The sequence below is a fragment of the Emydura macquarii genome, unplaced genomic scaffold (genome assembly GCF_026122565.2).
Source record: "Emydura macquarii macquarii isolate MOO-44397 ecotype Brisbane River unplaced genomic scaffold, CSIRO-AGI_Emac_v2 contig_3477, whole genome shotgun sequence".
NCBI lineage: Eukaryota > Metazoa > Chordata > Testudines > Chelidae > Emydura > Emydura macquarii.
The window spans coordinates 7234834-7257893 of NW_027133614.1; positions in this window are offsets into that span (position 1 = coordinate 7234834).

Consider the following 23060-nt stretch of genomic DNA (forward strand, 5'->3'; position numbering starts at 1 on the left):
AAGCCCAACACCTGTTTTTTGAATGCTTGGGTTTGGCAGTGTTGAAATAACCTCTGTTCACTTAAACTGTTCCATACATTCACAGTTCACAATCTTCCCCAGAGCCAGCATGCTCGGAAAGCTGTTTTCAAACGGTCATAATTTTAAGTCAAAACCTAATTATTTCATAATTTCAGGCTCTCACTGAGCACTGTATTGATGGCAAATATCAAATGTCAGCTCCAGGTTACCTTGCTGAGCCTTGTCTAAATGTATCTCTGTAACTTTATGTATACATATACAGAGAGATTTTTAAAAAAAAATTTACAAAGTACAAGATTTTTTTTCACTCTGCTCTAACTCACCTGCATGGTTGTTTACTCCACCTCCCCTCTGCTCCACAAAATAATTCACCCTCAGGCAGAAACCAAGAATGTAAAATTTCAAATAAAAAATGAGCAGGTATGTCTCTGCAGTCAGACTTAATAAACCTTTGATTAAACTCCAGGAGGTTTTTATTCTTTTTTTTTTTAATACAAGCAAACTTTTAAGCAGTAAAGAATTTGTAAAAATAATAGAAAATTCTCTGAGATCTGGCCCATGTGCACCACGCAGGAGGCATCAAGGAATTGGAAATTGGCCAAAAATCAGCAGAGACTTTCTCTGTTGAAGAGGATCTCAGTGCTGGCACAATCATGATGAATACAGACCCTGCATCTGCCACTCTCCTCTGAGTGCAGAGGGCATGTTAAAAGTGGACTTTATTGGGGGAAGATGCTTTATTGGGGGACAAGGCTGAATTTCCACACTCATGGGGTCCATTAAAGAATCTACATCAGTGGTGGAACTTAAAACTGCTGCCAGGCAACTCTAAGTAGCATCAGCGCTAAGACCGGCCTTAGGAATTAAGGAGCTGAGCTACCTACTTGCTTGCTTTCCCGTTCCTCTTCCCTCTACTCCACTGAAGTGTGTTTATAGATATATAATTATGAATTATGTAGTTATCAAATGGACATGCATGAATAAGAATCTTGGGAGATCATCTGGTGTCAAAGAAAGAAAGTATGGAAATAGTAGCAGGGCCCGGAGAAACATTCTGAATGGTGAGCCCATGCTACCACTGAGTACCCCAGTAACTTGTTGCTGTTGATGACGAATTCTGCGAAGAAGTAATAGCAAAGCTTCCATTAATCATACTCTGTGGTCACAATTTTAAGCCATGACTAGAGGACTTAGAGCCACATCACACAAGGCCACTGAGGATTCTTCCAGTGCAAGGTATCCCTCACCAGCTGCTCTCTCCACGCTCAGGTGCAGAGGGCATCATGGGCAGAAGGGGGCAGGATTGAAGCAAATAGCTTTAATTCTTTTCCCAGTGCCTTGATAAGATTTGTAGTCCTCTTTCCAGCTAGAAGTAGCTATTTAGAACAGTGAAGCCCATCATACTTTTTTTTAAGTATAGTTCTTTGCTGACTGAAGAGACTTCCCTTTTCACTCACACTGGAATATAGTTCTAAAAAAGTGTGTAGCTTTTGACAAGAAATCTTTGAGGATACTGAACTTTCTGTTAGGTGTCTTAGGGTTGACTTTTTCATTGCTACTACTTAGCTGCATAAATTCATAGCATTATACCCTGTAGCTTTTTATGGCTTCTTAGAAATCTATTAGATAGATGTCTATATTTTATGAAGGTGGGGATATCTTCTGGCGGTTTTTATTCTGCTTTAGCTGTGAGGAAGGACCTAGGTGTCATCAAGCTTGCTTTCAAGAAAAAAAGAGATTTGAGTCTTTGAATAATTTACAAAGGATGAAGGAGTTTTCAGTCTCAAAATATTTTAATGCAAAAGTTTGGTTGAGAAAAGAAAACTCAGTTGTTCAAGCAAAAAATTATTCCAGTGTTTAAAATAGCAACTTCCTTTCACCCAGGATTCTTAATTTAAAGGATAGTTGTGAATGGTTAATTTTTTCCCAGGGAAACATTTGCTATCTATATCAACATCTCTGGATGCTGGACAAACATATAATAATTTAAAATGGAAAATTTTGTATTGACAAGATCAATCAAAATTCCATAGGGTTCTCAGGGTATTCTGTATTGCTCATCTTCATCTACAAAAGTGACATTAGTAAAACTGCAAGATAGCAGGAAATGAAAGAGATAAGAACACAGTAAAAGAGAAAGCACTGCATAGGTATTGAAAAAAGAAATGCTGAAATGTGCTGAAGTCAATAGGAGTTCAGATGACCCAAGATTTCATCCTCTGTAACTCAATATACCCATCTATAAAATATGTTAAAAATAATGGATTTGGTTCTCAGCTCGGGCAAATCAGCATAGTGCAACTAAAGACAGTGGAGTTGTATCATTGATGCTGGAAGAGAATCTAGTCCAATGTGCTGTGAGATTTAAATGATGTTTGTAAACACTTTTCATTCCTCAGCTGTTATGTGTTATGGAAGTGCGAAGTATTAATACGTATTTTGTAGAGCTTAAAACAGAATAAATGGAACAAAAGCAACAATAGAAAAATTAGTTCAGATAACTAGAGATCTGCTGGGATACTGGAAAAACAGATGAAAACAATAAGCAGAAATATTACAAAAAAGAGAATAATTCATTGGAGGGGAGTTAATGAAAACTAGAAAGAAGAATGGAAAATGTATTAAGTGATTGAGTCACTATTAACTACTTTATTTATATTATTGTATGTCATATTAGCACAACAGATTATAATCAAGTGAACTAAACAGATTCATAATCTGGGGCAAAATCATACAATTGAAGGATCCCTTTGAATTGCTACCTTGATTCTCTACAGTATAGTACACATACATGCTCTTTGGCACATTTGATAGAAATCCTCCTTAAAACATTAATCTGATCCATTTTTCTAAATGACTTGCAAAACACCTTCCAATTAGTGTCAGCCCAGTGTTCAAACTTAATATTTTTTATGCATCCCATATGCCTTTTCTGATACTGGATACAAAAAAGGTCTGTTCACTTAATGAAGGCTTTTGCTGTACATATTTATACTTTTAATACATTGCTTCAACAAGGCCAGATACTGGTATCTGGCAATAAATAAATTTACAAATAACACCTAACCATCTGTCTTCAAACAATAACTAGTTCTAGCATGTTATACATGTTGTAATGATCTTTCATATTGCAATTCACAATGTATCTGCATCATTCATAATAAATGACTCATCATTTATTTAATGCTGTAGTAGCACAAAGGTGCTACAAGCAGTATATTGGCATACTGTGAAGCAGGCGCTGTAATAGTGGTTTTACATCTGTCATTCCTGAAGTAAAATTTGGATGTAATTTCTATCTTCTGATTTCAGCGTCTGACGAGACTTCAGAATATTTTTGTCTGCTTTTCATTTCTCAAATACACACATTCAGGTACACCATACTAAGGGCTTGATCCTGCTCCCATTCATGTCAATAGGGGAAAAATCCCATTGACCTGAATGGTTAAAGATTAGGTTCTTTATTGGGGGAAATCTTGACCCATTGAAGTCAGTGGTAGCATGGCCACTGTCTTACATTGGGTCAGGATTTCATCATATATAATGCATATAAATTCCTGATGGAAATATCTTCTCTGTAAAACTGTTTTTGCAATACGTCATAAGAAGATCCAGAAAAGCATTTCTTTATTACGTGCCTTTTGACTAAAGAAAAGCTACCTGAAGACCCTGCCGAAACCATGAAGAAGAGTAGCTGGAAAAAGAAAGGGGAAGAGGGAATGGGCAGGTGCCCCTCAGATAACATGGGTGACTATTTGGGGTTGGAAACTTGTGAGAACATATGCTAAATATGGGCAGCCAGCCAGGGTTTGAGAAGGATCAGCTGCCCTTTCCTCCCCTTCCCCCAGGAATCAGGCATAGGCAGAGAGAGCTTCAATTGCTGGAGGGATTAAGCTGTGTGTGTGTTCGTTTCCACATGTGTGTGTGTGTTCGTTTCCACATGTGCTCTTGTTCTACCTGCCCCAGGAATCTGTTTGTTTTTTGTTTTTTCTAACAAATCCTGCATATCCCGCATAGGAAAAGCAATAACATTTTCTAAAATTTCCTAATCCTGTTTAACTGCTGTTCTAAACTGCAGTTTCTCTTTTATTTTATTTATTTATATTGTATTGACTTTTTTTTCATCCAGAAATAAGTGGACAACGCAAAAAAGACAAAGAGCAAAAAGGGAAGGAATGGAAAATCAGGAATGCAGGCAGGGAGTGGAAAGGAGAGCATCATCTTGGTTTCCATCAGCTGGTAATTAATCAAAGATTTCTAAAAGTCAGACTAAATTTGTCTGAGGTCCCTCTTCTCAACAACACGACCCACTCTTCAGCAGCCAGATCATTCAAGTTGCTGGTTCTTAAATAGGTTATGGTACATGGACCTTGCCAGAACAGATGGCTGCTGTAGATGTGGGTCTCCCATAGCCATGCTGACTCAACATGTTTGGAGGCTGCCCTAGGATACAATCATTCTGACTAAAAGTAGGCTGGAGGATTAACATAATAATGAAAATCTCCTTAAAAATTGCTCCCATCATCCCATCATCGTGGAAGCTCTCCAGATCATGGAAAGTTTGGTTCTCTAGAGCAGTGCTCGTAGCCAAATGACACATCGCTTACGGTACATCTACACTGATGGCGGCAAAGTCACCGCCGTCAGATCAACCTATCTGGATCGATTGAGCAATCAGCGTAGACCTGCTCAATCGATCCAGAAGTTGACGCTATTAATCCACCCCCTCAAATGGTGTAGCGCAGTACAGTGAAGACGGCACGCAGAAGAGATATCACTGAATCGCTGGGTAAGTTTAGGCAGAAGAACAGACTACCTCCAGGGGTAGAAACATGGCAAATTGCAGTTTAATAAGGGGCCTGTGATTTGAGGAGTTATATGTGCCCAATCAAGAAACAGAAGCAATACCACGTGGTGTATGTGACCTGTCACAACTAACCAACTCACCCAACTTGAATTTCACAGGGATTGTGCTTGCAGTGAACTGATGATGAAAAAATTGTAGAGAGTTTAAAAAATGGGGAGTAAATATGAATTCCAAATATACTGTGGGCGATAGTAATCTATCTGTTGGCATTCCATTCCATATACAGAAATAAAAGGGTGGGGGAGGAAGGCAAGGGAGAAAAATTAATAATTGTAAATTATTCACTGCAAATGATTAACTCAGTTGTAGCAATAATCCAGGCTAATCACTATTGTGGGGTATGTTGTCCATTGCTGGCTCCATGGATGCTAAATAGCTTGCAGACGTGTTATTACACATTTTTAAAAGACAACTAATGAAAAGGTGTTTAAATGTGCTGCACCATTCTCCTCCAAGGCTTCTTTAACAATAATCAATAATGGAACTTCAATTAAGTAAATACAACCAGCTGAAAACAATAATTTAATTCTTTTGGAAACATTAATAAAGGCTGTCAGAGAGGGAGAGAGAGAGTGTGTGTGGGGGGTATGTGTGTGTGTGAGAGAGAGAGACTGCATTTCATAAAGCTGTTCTTTAAAAAATTCCCCTTCAGGACATAACCTCATGTAGCAGTTCTCTAGAGTTAAAAGGAAGCATTTCAACCCCACAGTGCTGTACTGGTGTTAAAGTAAACCTGACTAAACTGTCAATAAAATCCATATAATGAAGCCATTTTGGCCCCAAAACTTTGTGATAGGAAAGGGGGCAGAAGAGAGAGAGAGCAAAGTTGGTTCTGCAAATACCCTGATCTTAAAGTACAGCAAGCGCTTCTGCCTGCCCCTGGGGCATCTCAGAAACACCTCCTTCTACATTTACACCCAGAATTTATGTTTGTAATATACTGAAACTCTGTATAGTTTCATATTTCATATAGCTATACACACATTTTATTGTAAGGAATATTTTATGAGAACGGAGGGGAAGATGGTGTATAGGAAGTGGTGATAATGATTGGCTCCCACCTCATCCCTCATCTTTATGACCTAAGAGGCCTACTTCTTTGTGATTCCTTCACTATAAAGAGAGTCAATTTCCTGCATGATTTCTCTAATTTTCTTAGAAGAAAAGTGTTAGACACATTTTTATTCTAAAAATAAATTGTAGATAAATAATAAATTCTGCACCTGAGGCTAGTTTGTTTGAAACTTAACCTACTTTTCTCTATCTTATGTCTGTTTGCAAAGTCTATGTAATTTTTTTAGTATCTCTTTTTAAGTTCTTCAAAATTTTTGTATCATATTCAGATAATGATAAACAGCTTTGCATTACTGAGCTAGCATGCAACAGGGTGATGGAGAAAAAACATTGAGATAAGATCATATTTGAGTTTCCAGGGTTTTATATAAACATTATTGTTTTTTTAACACAACTTATGAAAAATTCCATGACAAGTAGCCCTGTTAGTTTAATATATGCTTTTTGATTTAAGAGTATAGTGATTAGAGGTTGAAAACCTAGAAGTCTAAGCTTTAGATTTTTCTTCCGATTGTTCAAAATTGGCTGAATTTATGGAGCAGAAAATTGAGAATTTTGACAGGTTTTTAATATGTTCATTTTCCTTTTTAAAGCAGCACACTTACTGCTTGTGAAAAGACTTTTTTTCCTATGGCTGAGATGTATTTACCTGATTTCTCATAGACTATGAAATTCCCAGACAAAATATAGCGATTGCTGGCGGTAATTCTCTAGGAGTCACTTGTCTATTTTGTATTTACTTTATAGGCCCTGTAAGTTTTCCTGAATAGGGATGGTGGACTTAAACTTTCTTTTTAAAATGACTTCCTGAATCAGGGTCATGGTATAACTTTCCACAACGTATAAAAGTTCAAATACATATTGTAATAACTAAAGACTATATTTATAGTAATTTTCTGCTATAACTGGTGTCTCATTTGGTACTAGTAAAATATGGATTAGTGTCTGAGATGTGAATGGCAGTGGCAATTTTTTTTTTAAGCCTGTCGTATGTTAAAAGGCTTGGGATAATATTAGCTATAATGGTAGTATTAGGTAAGCATGACCTTACCTTCTAATGTTCTGAAGAAAGTGCATATTTTACATCTCTTACCCTTCAATTTTTTTCCTAGGTCAATTTTGCTATTCACCGAATGGGGGCCCCCTTCACCAGCCAATTGCAGCAATAGATCCTTGACATAAATAAATTACGTATTTTCAGGCTGGGGAGGGGGCATTGCTGCATAAATTATCTCACAACATAATTATAGAAAAAAATCAGTAGGTCATATCCATCCCAGGTGGAACACTACTAAAGTTACACCAGTGATGAATTATTCCCAGTGTGTTTTAACAAATTTCTGTAAGTTACTGAACTATGGAAGTGTTTTGAGACCTGTCTACATGTAGCATAAATTAGTTCTGTAACACAGACCTGGAGTGGGTGGTGTCACTTGTTCTAGATGTCAATCTGCTGCTAGCAAAAGTTATTTTTAGACTATTTTTAGTCTTCATCAAAATCTGTCAATCAATGTCTGTCATTGTCTCCGAGATGAAAATTCAGAGGAGTGTTTCAGTGCAAAAGCAAGTTTAATCAATGAAAGATCAGACAACAGATCAATACGTTGTATCCTTAAGGATGAATCAACTAATGACATGAAAGAAATCCTTTCACCCTGCAACCATTCATGCAATAAGAATGACAAAAGCTATCAGCTAACACTGGTACCAGCGGAGCTCCTAAACCTATAGCTTTTATTTATTTATTTAAAAATAAGCCTTCATGAAAAATTTAGTTGGAGTGATAAACATATGAACCCAAACTAAAGCCTCCTTTTAGTGACCCCATTAATAGCAAACTTATGAACTGTATCAATACTTTGACCTTTTCTGTAAGATCAGCTTTGACTCCAGCCTAGACAGAAGTGACTGAAGTCATTCTGAACTCAATTATGAAAGGTCAGAGCAAGTAGCTTAAATGATTGCTAGTGAGTTGTTAATCAGACATTTAAAAAAATGAGGGCTGGGTGGAAGAAAGAAGGCGATGGTTAGCTTAGACGTAGTCTGCTGAAATGGCTTAAGCTGATTGACTTTGCATTGGCATGACGACTTCATTTTCTAGGCAACTGACAGCAAAGATTCAGAGGAGTAGCCGTGTTAGTCTGTATACAGCAAAAACAATGAGAGTCCTGTAGTACTTTAAAGACTAACAAATTAAATTTCTGTAGGCATAAGCTTTCGTGGGATGCATCTGGAGAAGTGGGTTGCAGCCCACGAAAGCTTATGCTTACAGAAATTTAATTTGTTAGTCTTTAAAGAGCTAAAGGACTCCGGTTGTTTTGACAGCAAAGAGAATTTCTAAATGAAGAAAAGAGACCCCGGTATTAGTAAAGTTAGTTTTAACAATACTACAACATTTCTATCTCCTATAAAATCTTCCCTAGATGGATTACTTGTCTTATAAACTTCCACAGGAAAAGGAATACTGTAAGTGTTCATTGTAAAGCATTTTAATAGATCAATTTCTTGCTTGAAAGAATAGTGGGGAAAATAAAACCTTAAGTAAAAGGTGTAGTATGTGTCCCTACATTTTATAAAGTTCTGAATTACTTATGTAGGCACCCTGTACTTCAGGGGCCTTGGAACTTGATTGGGAGTTTACAGTTGGGAAGATCCTTGGAGACTACAACTCCCATGATGCCTTGGGGAAAAAGGAGAGAGACTCTTCCCCTTCCAGAGAGACAGAGAACAGCAGGTGGGGGACTTCATTTTGGTGCTAGGGTGGAGTGCAGGGGAGGCTGGAAGCTGCTGGCTACTGCCTGCTGCCGGAGTCCCAAAGCTGCTGCTAAGAGCCTGCTGGAGCCTGATCGAGCAGGGAGCTTCGGAGGTTGGTGGCATTGCCCAAGCCAGGGCAGGGACTGAACCTGGAGCTGCCTGAAGGTAGTGAAGGTAGTATGAGTGCCTCCCCTCCCCCCGTTGTTTGGGGCAGGGTGTGTAAGGGAAGGGGCACTTCAGAGAGACTTTCACTGGGGTTGAGAAGAGGCAGAGAGAGAGAGTCCTTTCAAGCAGGGCCAGGACTGCAGACATTTGGTTGGGCCAACTCCAAATCTCCGGCGTGACAACTGGGCAGAACTGGAACACCGAACCCACAGAGTGCTGTCTTCTTCAGATCTTCAAGCGCGCCCACGCAAGCGAGGGGTTAGGGCTCTGAACTCTTGGGGAGTGTACACTCTGCAGGTGGGGTAAACAGTGGCAGTGTAAATGGAAGTTTAGACAAGTTTCATTTGTTTTCATACTATTTTTATTAATTGATTTATTCAGCTGCCCTGTGGATTTAACATAATAGTGCTGTTTAATTTCAGTCTGTTATGCCATATTTCCTTAATTTGTTAAGTAAAGTTGTGTTAACTCTAATTTAAGTATATTGGATGTTTAGTTTGCATAAGTGCAATTGTTGTTAGACCTGTCTCAGATTATTATTATCAAACTAGGTTTAGTCCTGGAAGCTCCCAAGGCCCGCTATTAAGTGTGTGCAGGGGCTAGCCAGGTGGAGGCACCGCCAAGTTTAAATTCCTTTAAAAGTAAAGGGACTGCAGCAGGGGGGTGGATAGAGGATTCCCACCTATTCTACATCACCGCTGGGATACTCAGGATCTCCTTTGTTGTTAACCACCTTAGGAGCCCTTGCACACAGGTGAGTGTTGCCGGCTCCCAAGTAACCCAGAAATAGAAGGGGGTTACACTTATTAAAAGTAATTTTGTTCAGTTTAGCATTTGGTGCCTCATAATTTATTTTTAGATACTAATTAGTCATGCTAACATACAGGAGATGCAAAAATGAAAGTGTATACTTAAATGTTTTAAATTAGAATATGCTTCAGTCAAAATACCACTTACAAAGAAACCCATCAAAAATATTTTTTCTTAGCATGTTGTACAACAGGGAAATTATTTGCCTAAAATCCCAAACTCATTATTTGAAAATGATGTTCTGGGCCTACACGCATTCTTGTCCAGTCTGCAACAGGATGAAGTGGGGGAATAATTTGTTAATCCACATAAAGCAAAATAGCTAGTGTACAGCATATACATTACTGTAGCTAGATCAACTTGTATGTGCACCCATATATAACTAACATCTCTGATTTGTTTTTTTTCCTGCATATTTAATCTTAAAGCTTTCAAATGTCTTCTGTCTCGCTGAGTAAATTCCACTGTATCTCACAATTTCTATAATAAAGACAGTTCCTGTAATATTCCTGCAAGAAAGTTAGAGTTTAATAATATACATAGATAGACAGGACTGTATGTCAAATCTCTGTTGCATTAACAAAGTTCTTTGGGTCTCAAATTTATACAAGGTTTTACAGCAGCTGGGTTTGTGATATTGCAAATACAGTAAATTGGGGTAAGGGGAAAGCAAATAAAGTAGAATTGAAAACTAAGCTGTATTCATAGAGTTTTCACAATGAGCCCATGTGGCAAATCTACACTTGCATGTCAATATAATGGCAGACACTACTCAGTGGAGTTTGAAACTGTGGAATAGGGTGCATTGAAGAACAGTTTGCAACTGCAGAGGATCAAATGAACATGTGACTTGTCCAGGGACTAGGCTGCACTTTCAATGGCACTTAGGCACCCTAACTGACTTTCATGCTTCCAAAATGTTTAACCAAGTGTTTAGACTGAGCTCCATTACAATAATGATACATCTGTGATGCTTCCCAGTGCTACCCAGGGTTGTGAGGCACCTCACCACCACCTGCCTCTTAGTACTGTCTTGTCTGTGCCTGCTGTGGATCAGCTTCCTGAAACCATCAGCCTCTGCCAACAGAGGCACTAACTTCCAGGCCGCCTAATCTCTGTACAGGTTAGGGATAGGCACATCAAAAAACCCTGAGTCTTCCAGGTGTTCTCTGTAGTGTCCACCCCATATCCACTGAACATTTGCAGGATTACTGAGCTTGTTGTTCTCCAAGAATCAGTACACTGCAGCTTACCAGTTATACCTTAGAACACAGCTCTACACACCACACTTCATGAAAGTTCATAGTGAAAACAAGAATACATTTATTATCAAAGAACAAAGATTCCAATAATAGCAAGTAAGAATATTGGAAATAAACAGTTACATATAAAACAAAATCATAATCTGCTTTCTAGAGACTAAATTTAACTAACAAGGCATTCCCCTATCTCCTATTAAAAAGCTTACCCCAAGTACTTTTGCTAGCATTTTCAATCAGTTTGGTTGAGACCCCTTCTCATAAAATCAAGCCCACTGATAACTTGTCCTCATAGATTGAAGGAACATTGAGGGGTTCATCTGTACGCCAGATATAGTTTCAAAAGTTCATTGTCTTACCATTAAACAGGATTATTCCTGCTGTTTATCTGTTCCTGTCACTTTCCTCTCTTTGAAGATTTCACAGTCTTTCATTAACATTCATCTAAGAGTTGTAAGTGGATGTCCACTGTGAACCATACAATACTTAATTTACACAAAGACAGATAGATAAACATTTCACATTTGAAAGAAAACCCACTGTTCACCTTTGCAAGTGGCTAGTCATTAAAAACAGACCTTAAGAACATAATTTTCAGTCTATATGCAAAACTCATTGCACAACATGCATTTCACAATTATAGTGATGAGCAGCATGACACAAGTTTTCATTGGAGATCTCACATGACAATCTTTGATGAAGTAGACCCCGTGGATTCCTGTAAAATTTATACATTTTTTATGCCCTCTGTCAGTTTGCATCAAGAGGTCCCTGGGTCACAACATCATGACCATTCAGATCCTAGCGTGCCACCAAAAATACATGCAACATCTAAAATCCCATTAGTACTGGCAAAGAAAATAAAAGTTCAACTAGGTTAATTGTGGTTCCGTTGACTAGTGAAGAGTTCTGTCTAGTTTCTTCAAAGATTGCCTTAGCAGAAAAGCGAAGGAAAAGGCTACCACGGAGCTTAGATGTTCAACAAAAGCAGAGCTCTGGTCAGTGCAACTACAGGGGACATAACCAGTTTTCTGTAAACCAGAATTTGGTAAATGTGCACTGTACATGGAGGACTGGAATGATTTCAAAATAGTTTCCAAGAAGCTTCTTTTGCTTTTTAAGAACTAAATACTTACAGCTTGGAATGCTGTATTTCACTACTGCTATAGCTATCATACTAAAATTGTATTCTATCTATATATATGTATATCAAACTGTTTCATTTTGTATGAGATAACTATGTGGCTGCTGCTACTTCTGCCTGTGCCTTCCCAAAGATTCCCCTGGTAAAATGATGATATATCTCAATGGGAACTTTCCTGATGGGGGGAAAACATGCCTGTGTGGTTTGTGTAGGTACCCAAGCAACAAATGGTGCAACTACATTATATTATTCAGAGACCCTCTTCCTATAGTAAGTATCTCATTTCACTGCAGTGTGAATGAAGGGTACAGGATAGTATTGTGACTAAGGCATGGATTGGGGATCAGAATATCTAGGTTCACTTTCTGGCTTACCTACAGACTTGTGACCTTGAGCAAGTCACTCAATCTCTCTGTGCCTCAGTTCTCCATCTGTAAAACGAGGCTAATAGACAGGGAAGTATCTTGCCTCTTTAGACTGTGAGCTATTCTGGGAAGGGAATGTCTCTTGTTATATATTTGTACTGAGACAAGGTTCCTGATTTTGGCTGGAGCCTTTAGGAGCTACCATAATAGAAATAACTGAGAATATATAACAACTGTTTAGAACTGCATTACCTGATGGGAGAAGATTGATAAATGACCTGTCATTTAAAAAAAAAAATAACAGCAAGGAAATGGAAGGACATAGCTTTATTATCATAGTGTTGATGTTCATTCCGAGCCTTGAGAGGATGGCTAGTTTTGAGAGAAGCTAATAAGCAGAATAGTTTAAGATTCTACAGTCTTTACTCTTCCAGCAAGGACCAATAGACAAACCAATCCAGGGACAAAGTTTTCAATAGTGACACTGTAAAAGGTGATTAATAAGATGTATGCCATTTGAATTTATATTCCTGTGATTGCTTCATATTCTTTGATTGGTTTGACATGAATAGGAATGACTTGGCAGAACAACGATACTACACTGCTAACAATTTCGCTGAACTCTTGATCCTATTCTTGATCATTGACTTGTTTGCTGAAAAAAAAATGCACTGTCATAATTCACCGTGAAAGCAACACCGCGCCCAACATGTAGCAGTGAATACATTGTGGCAGGTGAAACAAATCTTCCTTAGATCAAAGTTAAAGGTCATTTTTGTATAAATATAGATCATACAAGTCATTTTGTGACAAGCATATCAGAAAACTAAGATTTTTCTTCTGGCTTCTATATTACGTTATAGAAAGGTGATCACTTAAAGCATGTTGGCTGGTTGCTTTGTCAGCCCTGTGTTTAATGCAGAATTTAAATGTGTCTTCAAAAGTTGCCACTGAGTGAACGACATTCACATTGCACTTCTTAGAGGTCTTGTGATATATCATTTTAGTATGGCTGCTTTTAAAATTTGAAACAATGCATGTGGTTGTGTGTGCTCTAGTAAGAAGATCTCAAGGTGGAATCTTGATAATGCATTATGTTTCACGGTTACAAGGTTGTTGGTTTTTCCTCCACTTTTATTACAAAGGAAGTTTATGGTGCTTAGTGTTGAAAGCTCTGTGAGCTTTCGGAATTACATTTTAGGCATAAACAGCTCTCAATCATTTTCCACAAACACTCAAACTACAATATTTCTGACTTTGTTGGATAGAACCTCATCCTATTATAACAATTTTGTAAGGCTGCATTGTATGTCAGAACATTTTGATAAGAAAAAGTAACCCAAACCACTTTGGTATACACAAATAAAGTATTAAGTAGGAAAATTTGTGCATTTCTGAAGAAAGGAAAATTTTTCGCAACAATGAAAAATGACTACGAATGTGTGTGGGGTTTTCCTACAATTGCAATATTAATGTTAAAATTTGCTTAGGTTAGACCTACAGCACAAAAGTTCTGTTCCAGTGATGAACAAGTCTTTCATCTGGGGATTTGGGTTAGGCCCGTCATTTGTTATCTGCAATACAGGATAGTCAGTTAAAGGAGAACATAGAGAATGGACACACAACAGATTTCATGATCTTACAGGCCTTGTTCTAGTATGGATAAGGGGTTGCTTCTGAGGATAAATAGCGATGCCAAATTATAGAATGCCAGCTTCAGAATGGCCAACTGTTTTGTGTCAGAACTCATGAAACTTGGATCCTTTCACACTTGTCACCAGGAGTTCCACAGGCCTGCAACTCACCTCTATGATTTATAGATAAGCAGTTTGTTTGAATTTTTAACAATGTTTTAACAGTGTGCAGCGGTTTTTTGTGTAGGTCTGTGATTACCCACTTATTTGCCCCTAGCTGACTTGTTGATAGGAAAAACTGAGTTATAGTTTTTGTTTTGTGATCTCATCCATGGGAAAAAAATAGTCTACGTTCATACAATGCTCAGAATAGTTGTCAAGATGCAAAGGATACTCCTAAATGAGTTTACTGAGATTACAGGTGCTGTAATTGGATTGTGCTTTTCCATAAACAAAGGACAAGCAAGACTCTTGCTGCCTTCAGATCAAAATCCATTTCTTCAATCAAGCCTACAAATAATATAATAAAATGTGTGATATTGGGGCTGTCCAATTGTTATATTTATGTTTAGACTTTCTAAATCACTCTGATACCATGGTGATAAGTGAAGTATAAATTTATGGATACTCGGAGTAATGATATGCTTCCAGGTGAAATTATTTTTTTTTTTCAGATTAAAGGAAGGCAAAAACTAACAAAAATGGGAGTAAGAGATGGGGAGAAATGAGAGAAAATAGTGGTGTGACTTACTCTGTAACAGCAGCTGTCCTGATCTGAAACTGCCTTTCATATTAAGGTCCTTCCTGGTGAGGAAAATGGAGGTGACTCCTTTGAAATTTAAAGGTGACGTACACAGAAAACAGTAGTTACACTTATGTCTCCATTCACCTCATATCAGCCTCTGAATCATCATCATCTACAAAGTCTGATTATTCCCAATGTATAGAGGCACTGCTATTTTCTAATTGTTCCAACAGGATCATCATCTTCTGCACCTTATCCCATCAGTTGGGGTTGGTGGTTCTTGTTCTTTGTTTCTAAGCATTTTTATCAAGTATGACTTCCAAGATGGCACCGCCCTTCTTCATGTTGTCCTTCAACATCTCAAAGCATCTTTTTCTAGGTCTTCCACATGGTCTTTGTCCTGCGACTATTGACCCTTGTACTCTCTGGCCAAGATGTGGGCATCTCGTTGTCTCACGTGACCCTGCTATTTCATTCAATACTCCCTCCATTTTTCATGAATCATGACTGTTTCATTCTGTAGCCTATCAATGGTCATCCTACGCGGTGTCCACCTGAGTATCCTCATTTAGGCAGTGTAAAGTAGTTGTTCTTTTCTTTTCCTTATTGGCCAGCATCCCAACCTGTACACCATGGCTGGCCTAATCATGATTTTATTCACTTTGCTCTTCTATTTAATTGGCATATTCTTATGGTAGATAATTCCTGTCAACTCCCTCCACTTACACCAAGCACTCTTTATGTGGCTTCTAACATCTGCATCCCTATTTCCATCATGGCTCCACCTGGAATCGAGCTATGTAAATTGTTGAAAGGACTTGACCTCCAAACAATTTGATTTGTTTTGCTTCTTGTTGTTCTCTTTAATGAAGGATCTGATGTATTACATCTTTTGTTGGCTGATTCATAAGCCATTTTCCTCTAATGCAGCCTTAATTTGTTCTGAGTCCCTTTCCATTTCATATTTATCTTCCCAGCACATCATGTCATCAGCGAAAAGCATGCTCCATGGAGCCTCTCCCCTAATCTCATGCCTCAAGGTGTCCATTACAACCACAAATAGGCTTAAGACTGATCCTTTGATTCAGACCTATTCTTTTATAAATCCACAGACGCTAAGAGCAATTCCTTGTTTTTCTCCCTGCAATATTTGGGCTGCAAACATTGCATCCATTGACTACCTTCCTGGTATAAAACCAAATTGGTTGTTGCTTACTTGATGCTCCAGCTCCTCCTGAAGTCTTTCCTTGATGATTCTTTCCAGCCATTTCATCATGTGTCTCATTAACTTAGTGGAGGAATAAGGAGTATGGAGAATTAAGTTGAAAAGGTTTGTCACCACCACTCCCTCAGGATTTAAATGCTTCTGTTAGTACACTTTCTGTTCCCACTGCCTTACCATGTTTCATCTTCAGCCCTCTGTGAGTCTCCAGCATGGTGAGAGGTCTTGGGAGGTTATTGCTTGTGCATGCTTCCCTCAACCGTTTTGTCACACTCTCTTCATTGACTTCATTCAGTTTCTCAGAAAACTGCTGCCACCTTCTAATGATTTCAGCCTCTTCACCTAATACTCTTCTGTTTTCACCTTTGAGGCACTTCACAGCTGCCATGTCCTCTGTTTTTTCACTTAATCTTGGCTAATCTATAATGTTCCTTTTCTCCCTTCCTTCAGTAATAGTTCTGTGTATAAGGCTTTAAATGAGTGACCCTTAGCTTTTGCAGCAGCTCTTTTCCTTATTTCCTTTACCAGCTTGTATTCCTCATAACTTTCCACCATTCTGACTTCCTGCCATCACTTACACCTTTTCTCCTCCTTCTTTACTGCCTCCTACACATTGTTGGAGAACCACTCTGGCTCCTTTCCATGGAATTTCCCTTCTTTCATTTGGTCACAGGCAACTTGTGCACTTCCTGTAACATGTCAGGATATTTTTCTCCAAACCTCATTTGTATCATGTTTGGTTTGGTTGTTTTTTAATTTCTATATGACCTCAGAAAGCTCAAACTAACTTCCCCATCTGTGTGCCTCCACCACTTAATCCTATATTCTACAACTAGTCTTTTTGATCCCCATTAAAATAGTCACTCAGAAATCAATTACAAGTAATCTGTGTTGCTCTGCCATCTGCTCTCCCTTGATCATTTTACAGTGCATGTTTTTAGATCTTGTCTTCTTATTGGGAAGTAATCAATCTGGGACCTGTTGGTACTGCTCTTGTGTCTAATTAAATGCTCCTCGCTCTTTACAAAGTACATATTGGCAACATTCAGGCTATGGTCTCTGGCTAACTCTAACATATCCTGACCAGCTTCATTTCTGGTTCCAAAGCCTCATTGGCTATCACAATTGTCGTAGCCCTCACTATGTTCTCTCAAACATCCATTGAGATCAGCTCCAATAATCCAGTACTCGATTATGGTGCCTTACTTATTGCTTGGTCCAGTGCTATTAGAACTCCTCCTCCTTTTCAGACATACAACTGATGTGTGGCATGTATCCACATATAACATTAAATATTTGTTTAATGCTAGTCTAACTTTCATCAGTCCTTCACTCTTCCTTTGCATGTCCAGTATTTTATCTTTAAATATTTCTGCTATGACTATTCTGACTCCATTCATCCTTGCTACTGAGCCATATAATACATTATCTTGTAACTCTCCCCAGGGTTCATGGATTTTGATCCCTTCCATTTTTGTCTTGCATACAGGCAATGATCATTCTCCTTCTTTTCAAAGTCTGGGCTGCTTCTCTGGATTTTCTAGTCATTGTTTCCACATTCAGGAAAGCCAAACATATTTCTTGGGTTTGGTTGCATGTGTCCAGAGTGCCTTTTCCCATTTCTTTCACAGCAAACAGGCGAAGCAGCTGTGAGTCACTTTTGGCGGGTACTCTAGCATTGCACCAATCTGCTCCTTGAAGATGAAGACCCACATAGCATGTACAATTGGTACAACTTTTATAAATTGGCTGACGTTTTTGGTTTGAAATAGGAGTTCCTTCTTCTAGGTGGGTGGTCTACCATGGCTAATGAGCCCCATCTGCCTTGAGCTACAGGATGAGAAATCCAATATCAAGCCCCTTTCATATCAGCATCCACTGAGAATACTAGCATTCACATGGATTTGAGGAAATGACTTCTGCTTCCTTTGAAAAATAAACTATTAAAAATGGTGGTGGGAAAGGGGAAAATATTGAAAAGTTATTGACAACTTTGAAAACAAAAGACTCAACCAGTATAGCCCTAAGGGTTATTTCCTAAAGTGGTGTACCTTGTTTTTCCAACATTTGCTGCTTCAAGAGAGCTATCCAAGTTTCTAAAAATGCTAAATGCACAAAACATTCCTCTGCAAATTAACATCAATATGGATGGGCATTCAGATCTGATGATAATGGAGACCATCTAGCTACCTAAAAATGAGACTATTAGTTACTGATGTCAATTTGTGAGTGTTGGGTCATGTATTATGGGAGAAGCAGTAGTAATAGTGATCACAGCGTTCAGTACTGTTACTTGAAATTTGTTCTTTTCCCTTAATCCAAAGAGTTGTATACCCGGCGCTTCACTGCTGAGCCGACACTAGCTTCAATTACACAAATGTTCGTGGTACTTAATCCTTGAAATAGTGTATTTATTCTGGTCGGTCTCTTAACGCTCCCCTTGAGAATGTTATTTACCAGCAACCTATTGCATCTTCACCTTCAAAGCTGCCCTCTCTTTACCTGCTTGTAATAGCACATTCAGAGCTGACATTAACATTTTTCCTCCGTCCCTATAAAACACTTTAATATGGGCCCCTCTCTGCCCCAATCCACTATTCTATTCCTCCCTTCTCCTGCCATCCCCCCAAATTACTTGTCTCTTACACTGCATTCTTCATGAATGCAAATGAAAAATGCAGTTTCTGTTTTTAATAAATAGGGAAATCATGTGTCTCTGAAATGTACCTTACAACAGCATATACAGTCTGATTCTACCTGGACTAACTCTGTGTGCATATGAGGGGAAGGGAATAGTGGAGGAAGGGTGAAAGAGGTGTTCCCGAGGAGGCGTAATGGAAGGTGTCAACACAGCTCTATAACAGGCCTGAAAGTGGTGACTGAAGTGCATGTTGTATGTGCCCACCCAGACTCCTGTCAGATTCACCAGCACAGCTGGCATTCAGCTCCTTCAGGTGTTCTGTCCACTGGGTTTTACAATCATTAGGACAAAACACAGCTTTGCAGAGGCAACAGGGACTTACCCTAAAAGTAAGACATTCCAGGTTTGTTGGACTTTATTAGATTACCATTTTTGTTTATGAAATCTGAGATGGTGTTGATCATTTACACTAATGCAGTAACAGAACCTCAAATTCTCCAGTAATCCGCCAATCTGGAAATCGCCCTTATGATAGATTTGCAGGTTCCTAGAACTTTAACAGTGGCTTGTAGTGATTCATATTGCCTGCATGGCTTTATGATATTGGTTTAGAAATTACAAAAAGTAGCAAGACCTTATACATATATTTATTTTTAAATCCGAGCATAGCTGCTGGACCATTGAGTCACCAGTGTGGGCATTGTAGAATGCCTTGCTAGTTCTAGTTAACTGAAACTATAGAAATTAGTTCTTAGAGAAATGCCTGTTGTAGATGATGATGCAGTTGTTCTGTAAATTGAGCAAATCATTTGCAGCTACCATAGTACATTTATGTTCTGCCTGAATATCTCCCAGAGACAAGGTGGGCGAGATAATGTCTGTTATTGGACCAACCTCTGTTGGTGAAAGAGAGAAGTTTTTGGGCTACATGGAGTGCTATCTTTCAGACTATTACATGCAGCTACTACCTACAGGTTACACCTCACAAACATTTTTTGTGCTAGAACCTTACAGATAATTGCTCTTGCTTCTGAGATGGACATGTCCTGACACTCTCAGCGCAAATCAGGAAGACGTTTTTGCCCCCACTTGAATCAATGTACATAAGCTTGAAAGACCTGACCCAAATCCAACTAAGCAGAAACCCTCAACTTCAAATAGCTCATTTAAACAAATGGTATTCTGCTTACTACATGATTAACTGTATTCTTGATCAGAAAGTAGTAGTTATTGAAGACATCATTTTCAATTGTCAGTAATCTCAAGAAAGACCTTGTTCTTCATCCTGCCCAATGGGCCATGCTGGAACACCTGTTACACATTTTGTAATGCTGCCAAAGAAGTCAGTGCTGCAAAGCATCATTAAATCCAGTTAAACCACTTATCTTCCTATAGAAGAAAGAAAAAAAATGTCGGGAAAACCCTGACCTCTGCCAACTTATTTTTCATAGCAGAAATGGATGAAAATTTAATTTTCAGTCCTCCCCTTCCCTCTTCCCTACACAGTTAACATTAAACATTAAGAAACTACTAACATTGGCAGTGATGATATAGCCTCTAGAGGACACTTTATACCAAATCTGAACAATTGGGATAAGCTTTGAATAAGCATAGGCTATCTGAGCTGCTCATCAAAATGAAGGATAGATCCTCACCTGGTGTAAGTTGATGTAATGTGATTGATGGGGCTCCAGATTTTGTTGCTTTAAACCAGCTAAGGGTCTGGCCGCAACTGCCATACCTTGAGGGTTGCCCCCATCATTACTACTTTCTTCATGTCTGTAGTTTTTCTCTTTGTCTATGACAGAGAGAGACTACTGTGGTTGGAAAAGAGCTAAATGCTCATGGCACGGTGATGCACATGATGTTATTACTAATATGAACATGACGGTCAGTTTTATTGCCTTCTAGCCACTTAACATATAGGAGAATGAGATTGTTTAAAGCCAGATCTGTATCATTAAGCTGACAGTAGCTTTTAATTAAGGCTCCTTTTGGAACCAAATTGAAATAGTTAAAAAAAGTTAAAACTACTGCAACTATGCTGCAGGGACAAAAAGCTTTTGGAATCCTATTGAGTGTAAATAAAAAAAACAACAACATATTTTTCAGTAAAGAGCACGTATTGACATTGTTTCTTTGAAACCTTGCATTCTCTTGTGTCCTTGTAGATGAAGTACCAGTAATTGACGGAATGCAATTTTTTTCAAAAAAGTCATCTTCATTCTTTCATTGCTTTATTCATCGATCAATTTGGAACAGGTTAAAAACATTTTAAATGTCACCAACTTTTTGTGCCTCTTTTTGAAAACCTTGAAAATTTGCTGTATGTACAGGTGGAATTTTTGTTTGTTCTAATTCTTTAAACAAATCTCTTTTCCCTTCAGAGAAGTGGTTTAAAATTCAATAGACTTCCTTCCTTATCCACCCTCCCTCCCCAAACAATAAAAGTTGATTTTTGAATCTGAACGAAGTCAAAAACGGAGTGATTGTTAACTCACATAGTGGCTGTGAAAGAAAAATGTTTTCAAAGCTTAGAAGTCCACCAAAATTCCTTTGTTCAAATCGGCAAATAGCTTAATTTAAAAGAAAATGCAGTTATAAGGAAGGAACCTTTGAGGGGGATCCTCAGGAAAAGAAGTTCTTCTAGCCAAAATTTGGATTTTGGAATTTATTATATGTTTCTTTCCATTGTTTGTCTGAATGTATAAGGGCACTGGTTAATCATGGTCATATACTGTACTTAGATGGGTCATTTAAACATAAATATTCCCCAGAAGTCAAATATGTTTGTATATAATGATATTGTCAGAGGTATGACATCTGTCATTTAAAATTGTCCCAAAGAATTTTTTCCCTGATTTCTTTTGGATTTTTATAGTCAATTTAGCTCAAAAGAACCTTTAGAGTTTGGAAGTTTGCAAAGCCTGTCATCTCCAAGTAAGTGCTGTTTGAACTCTCCTCTAACCTGCTTGGTGCCTCAGTGCTTCGTGGTGCCTTTCAGGGCTGATTAGTTCTATCTAGATATCTAGTAACTTTTATGGGCTTCATCACAATAGTATTTAAGTAACTCACTATTGTTGAATTTTTCCCACAATTCCATGCAAAGTAGGGCACTATTATACATTTTACAGATGGGCACCAAGAGTTAGATGGCTTGCCCAAAGACACACAGGATACCTCTCAACAGGACCAGGAAAGGAACACAGACACAATTCTCCAGAGTGCCAGTCCTAGTGCCTTAGCCACAAGAGCATCTTTCCTCTCAGCTGAGATCACAGATAAGGATTCCTGGTTAAGAGAAAAGGCAATAACTTGTGTGATTTCATGAATTTTCCCTGTTCCCCATGAAGATACCTCTGTTGTGCCAGTTTTCATTTTTACCTGGCAGGTCACAACAGAAGATTCCCAACAAAAACAAACTGGTTGGTTTGTCGGGCACTCTGATAATATCACTCTAATGGTAGTCTCCAGCTAGAGACAAGAGTAGGAGTTCTGCAAGCAGCTAAGAAAGGCGATCTTTGCAGCAGCACAAAAGTCATCCAGCTTCCTTTCCTACCTCTTCCAGAACTGGATGATATCCTCCACAATATTTCACACTTGAGAATTGAAGCTTGAGATTCATGCTTTAATCTCTTCTAATGTTCTTTTTTTTTAAATATAAACCAATATCCTTTATAGCATGCAAAAGGTAGAGGTTTGAAAAAATGCCAAAAAGGGGAGGAACATCTTTGTAGTACCTGGGCAGTCCATCTTTATATTAATACCTTCTTTATTTAGTGGCATTCTATCTTTTGTCTTCTGTTTCTCATCCTATTTCCTTGTATCTCTTTATATATAATAAATCACCTTTATTATATTTTTAATATCAGACAGGTAAATCATAATTCTTCCACATGCAAAATTCCTTTTGATTTAAATGGGAGTTTTGTGTCCAGAATAACTGCAGGATTGAGATATTGATATGTAATTGCATTTATACTGTGATTGTTGTATATCTGAATGTTAATACAACATTCATCATAAATTGCCAAGACTTTGTCAAATTTAACACCTCAGAGATGGAGTTGTCCAGTGGATAGGGGACCAAACTCAGAGTAAGAAGACCTTTATTCTTGGTTCTCCCACTAATCTGCGCTGTAACCCCTGGTCAATCATTCCCCCTCTTGCTCTTTAGGTGTTGTGTCTGTTTAGATTAGAAGCTGTTCAGGATAGGGACGGTCTCTTACTGTGTGTCTATACCATGTAGCACAATGGGGTTCTGATATTAGATTAGGCGCTAAATACTACTTACATAGCATATGAAAATGAAGTTGGGCTGAACACATGCTTGTTCTTGAGCACTAGTGTTGCCTGATT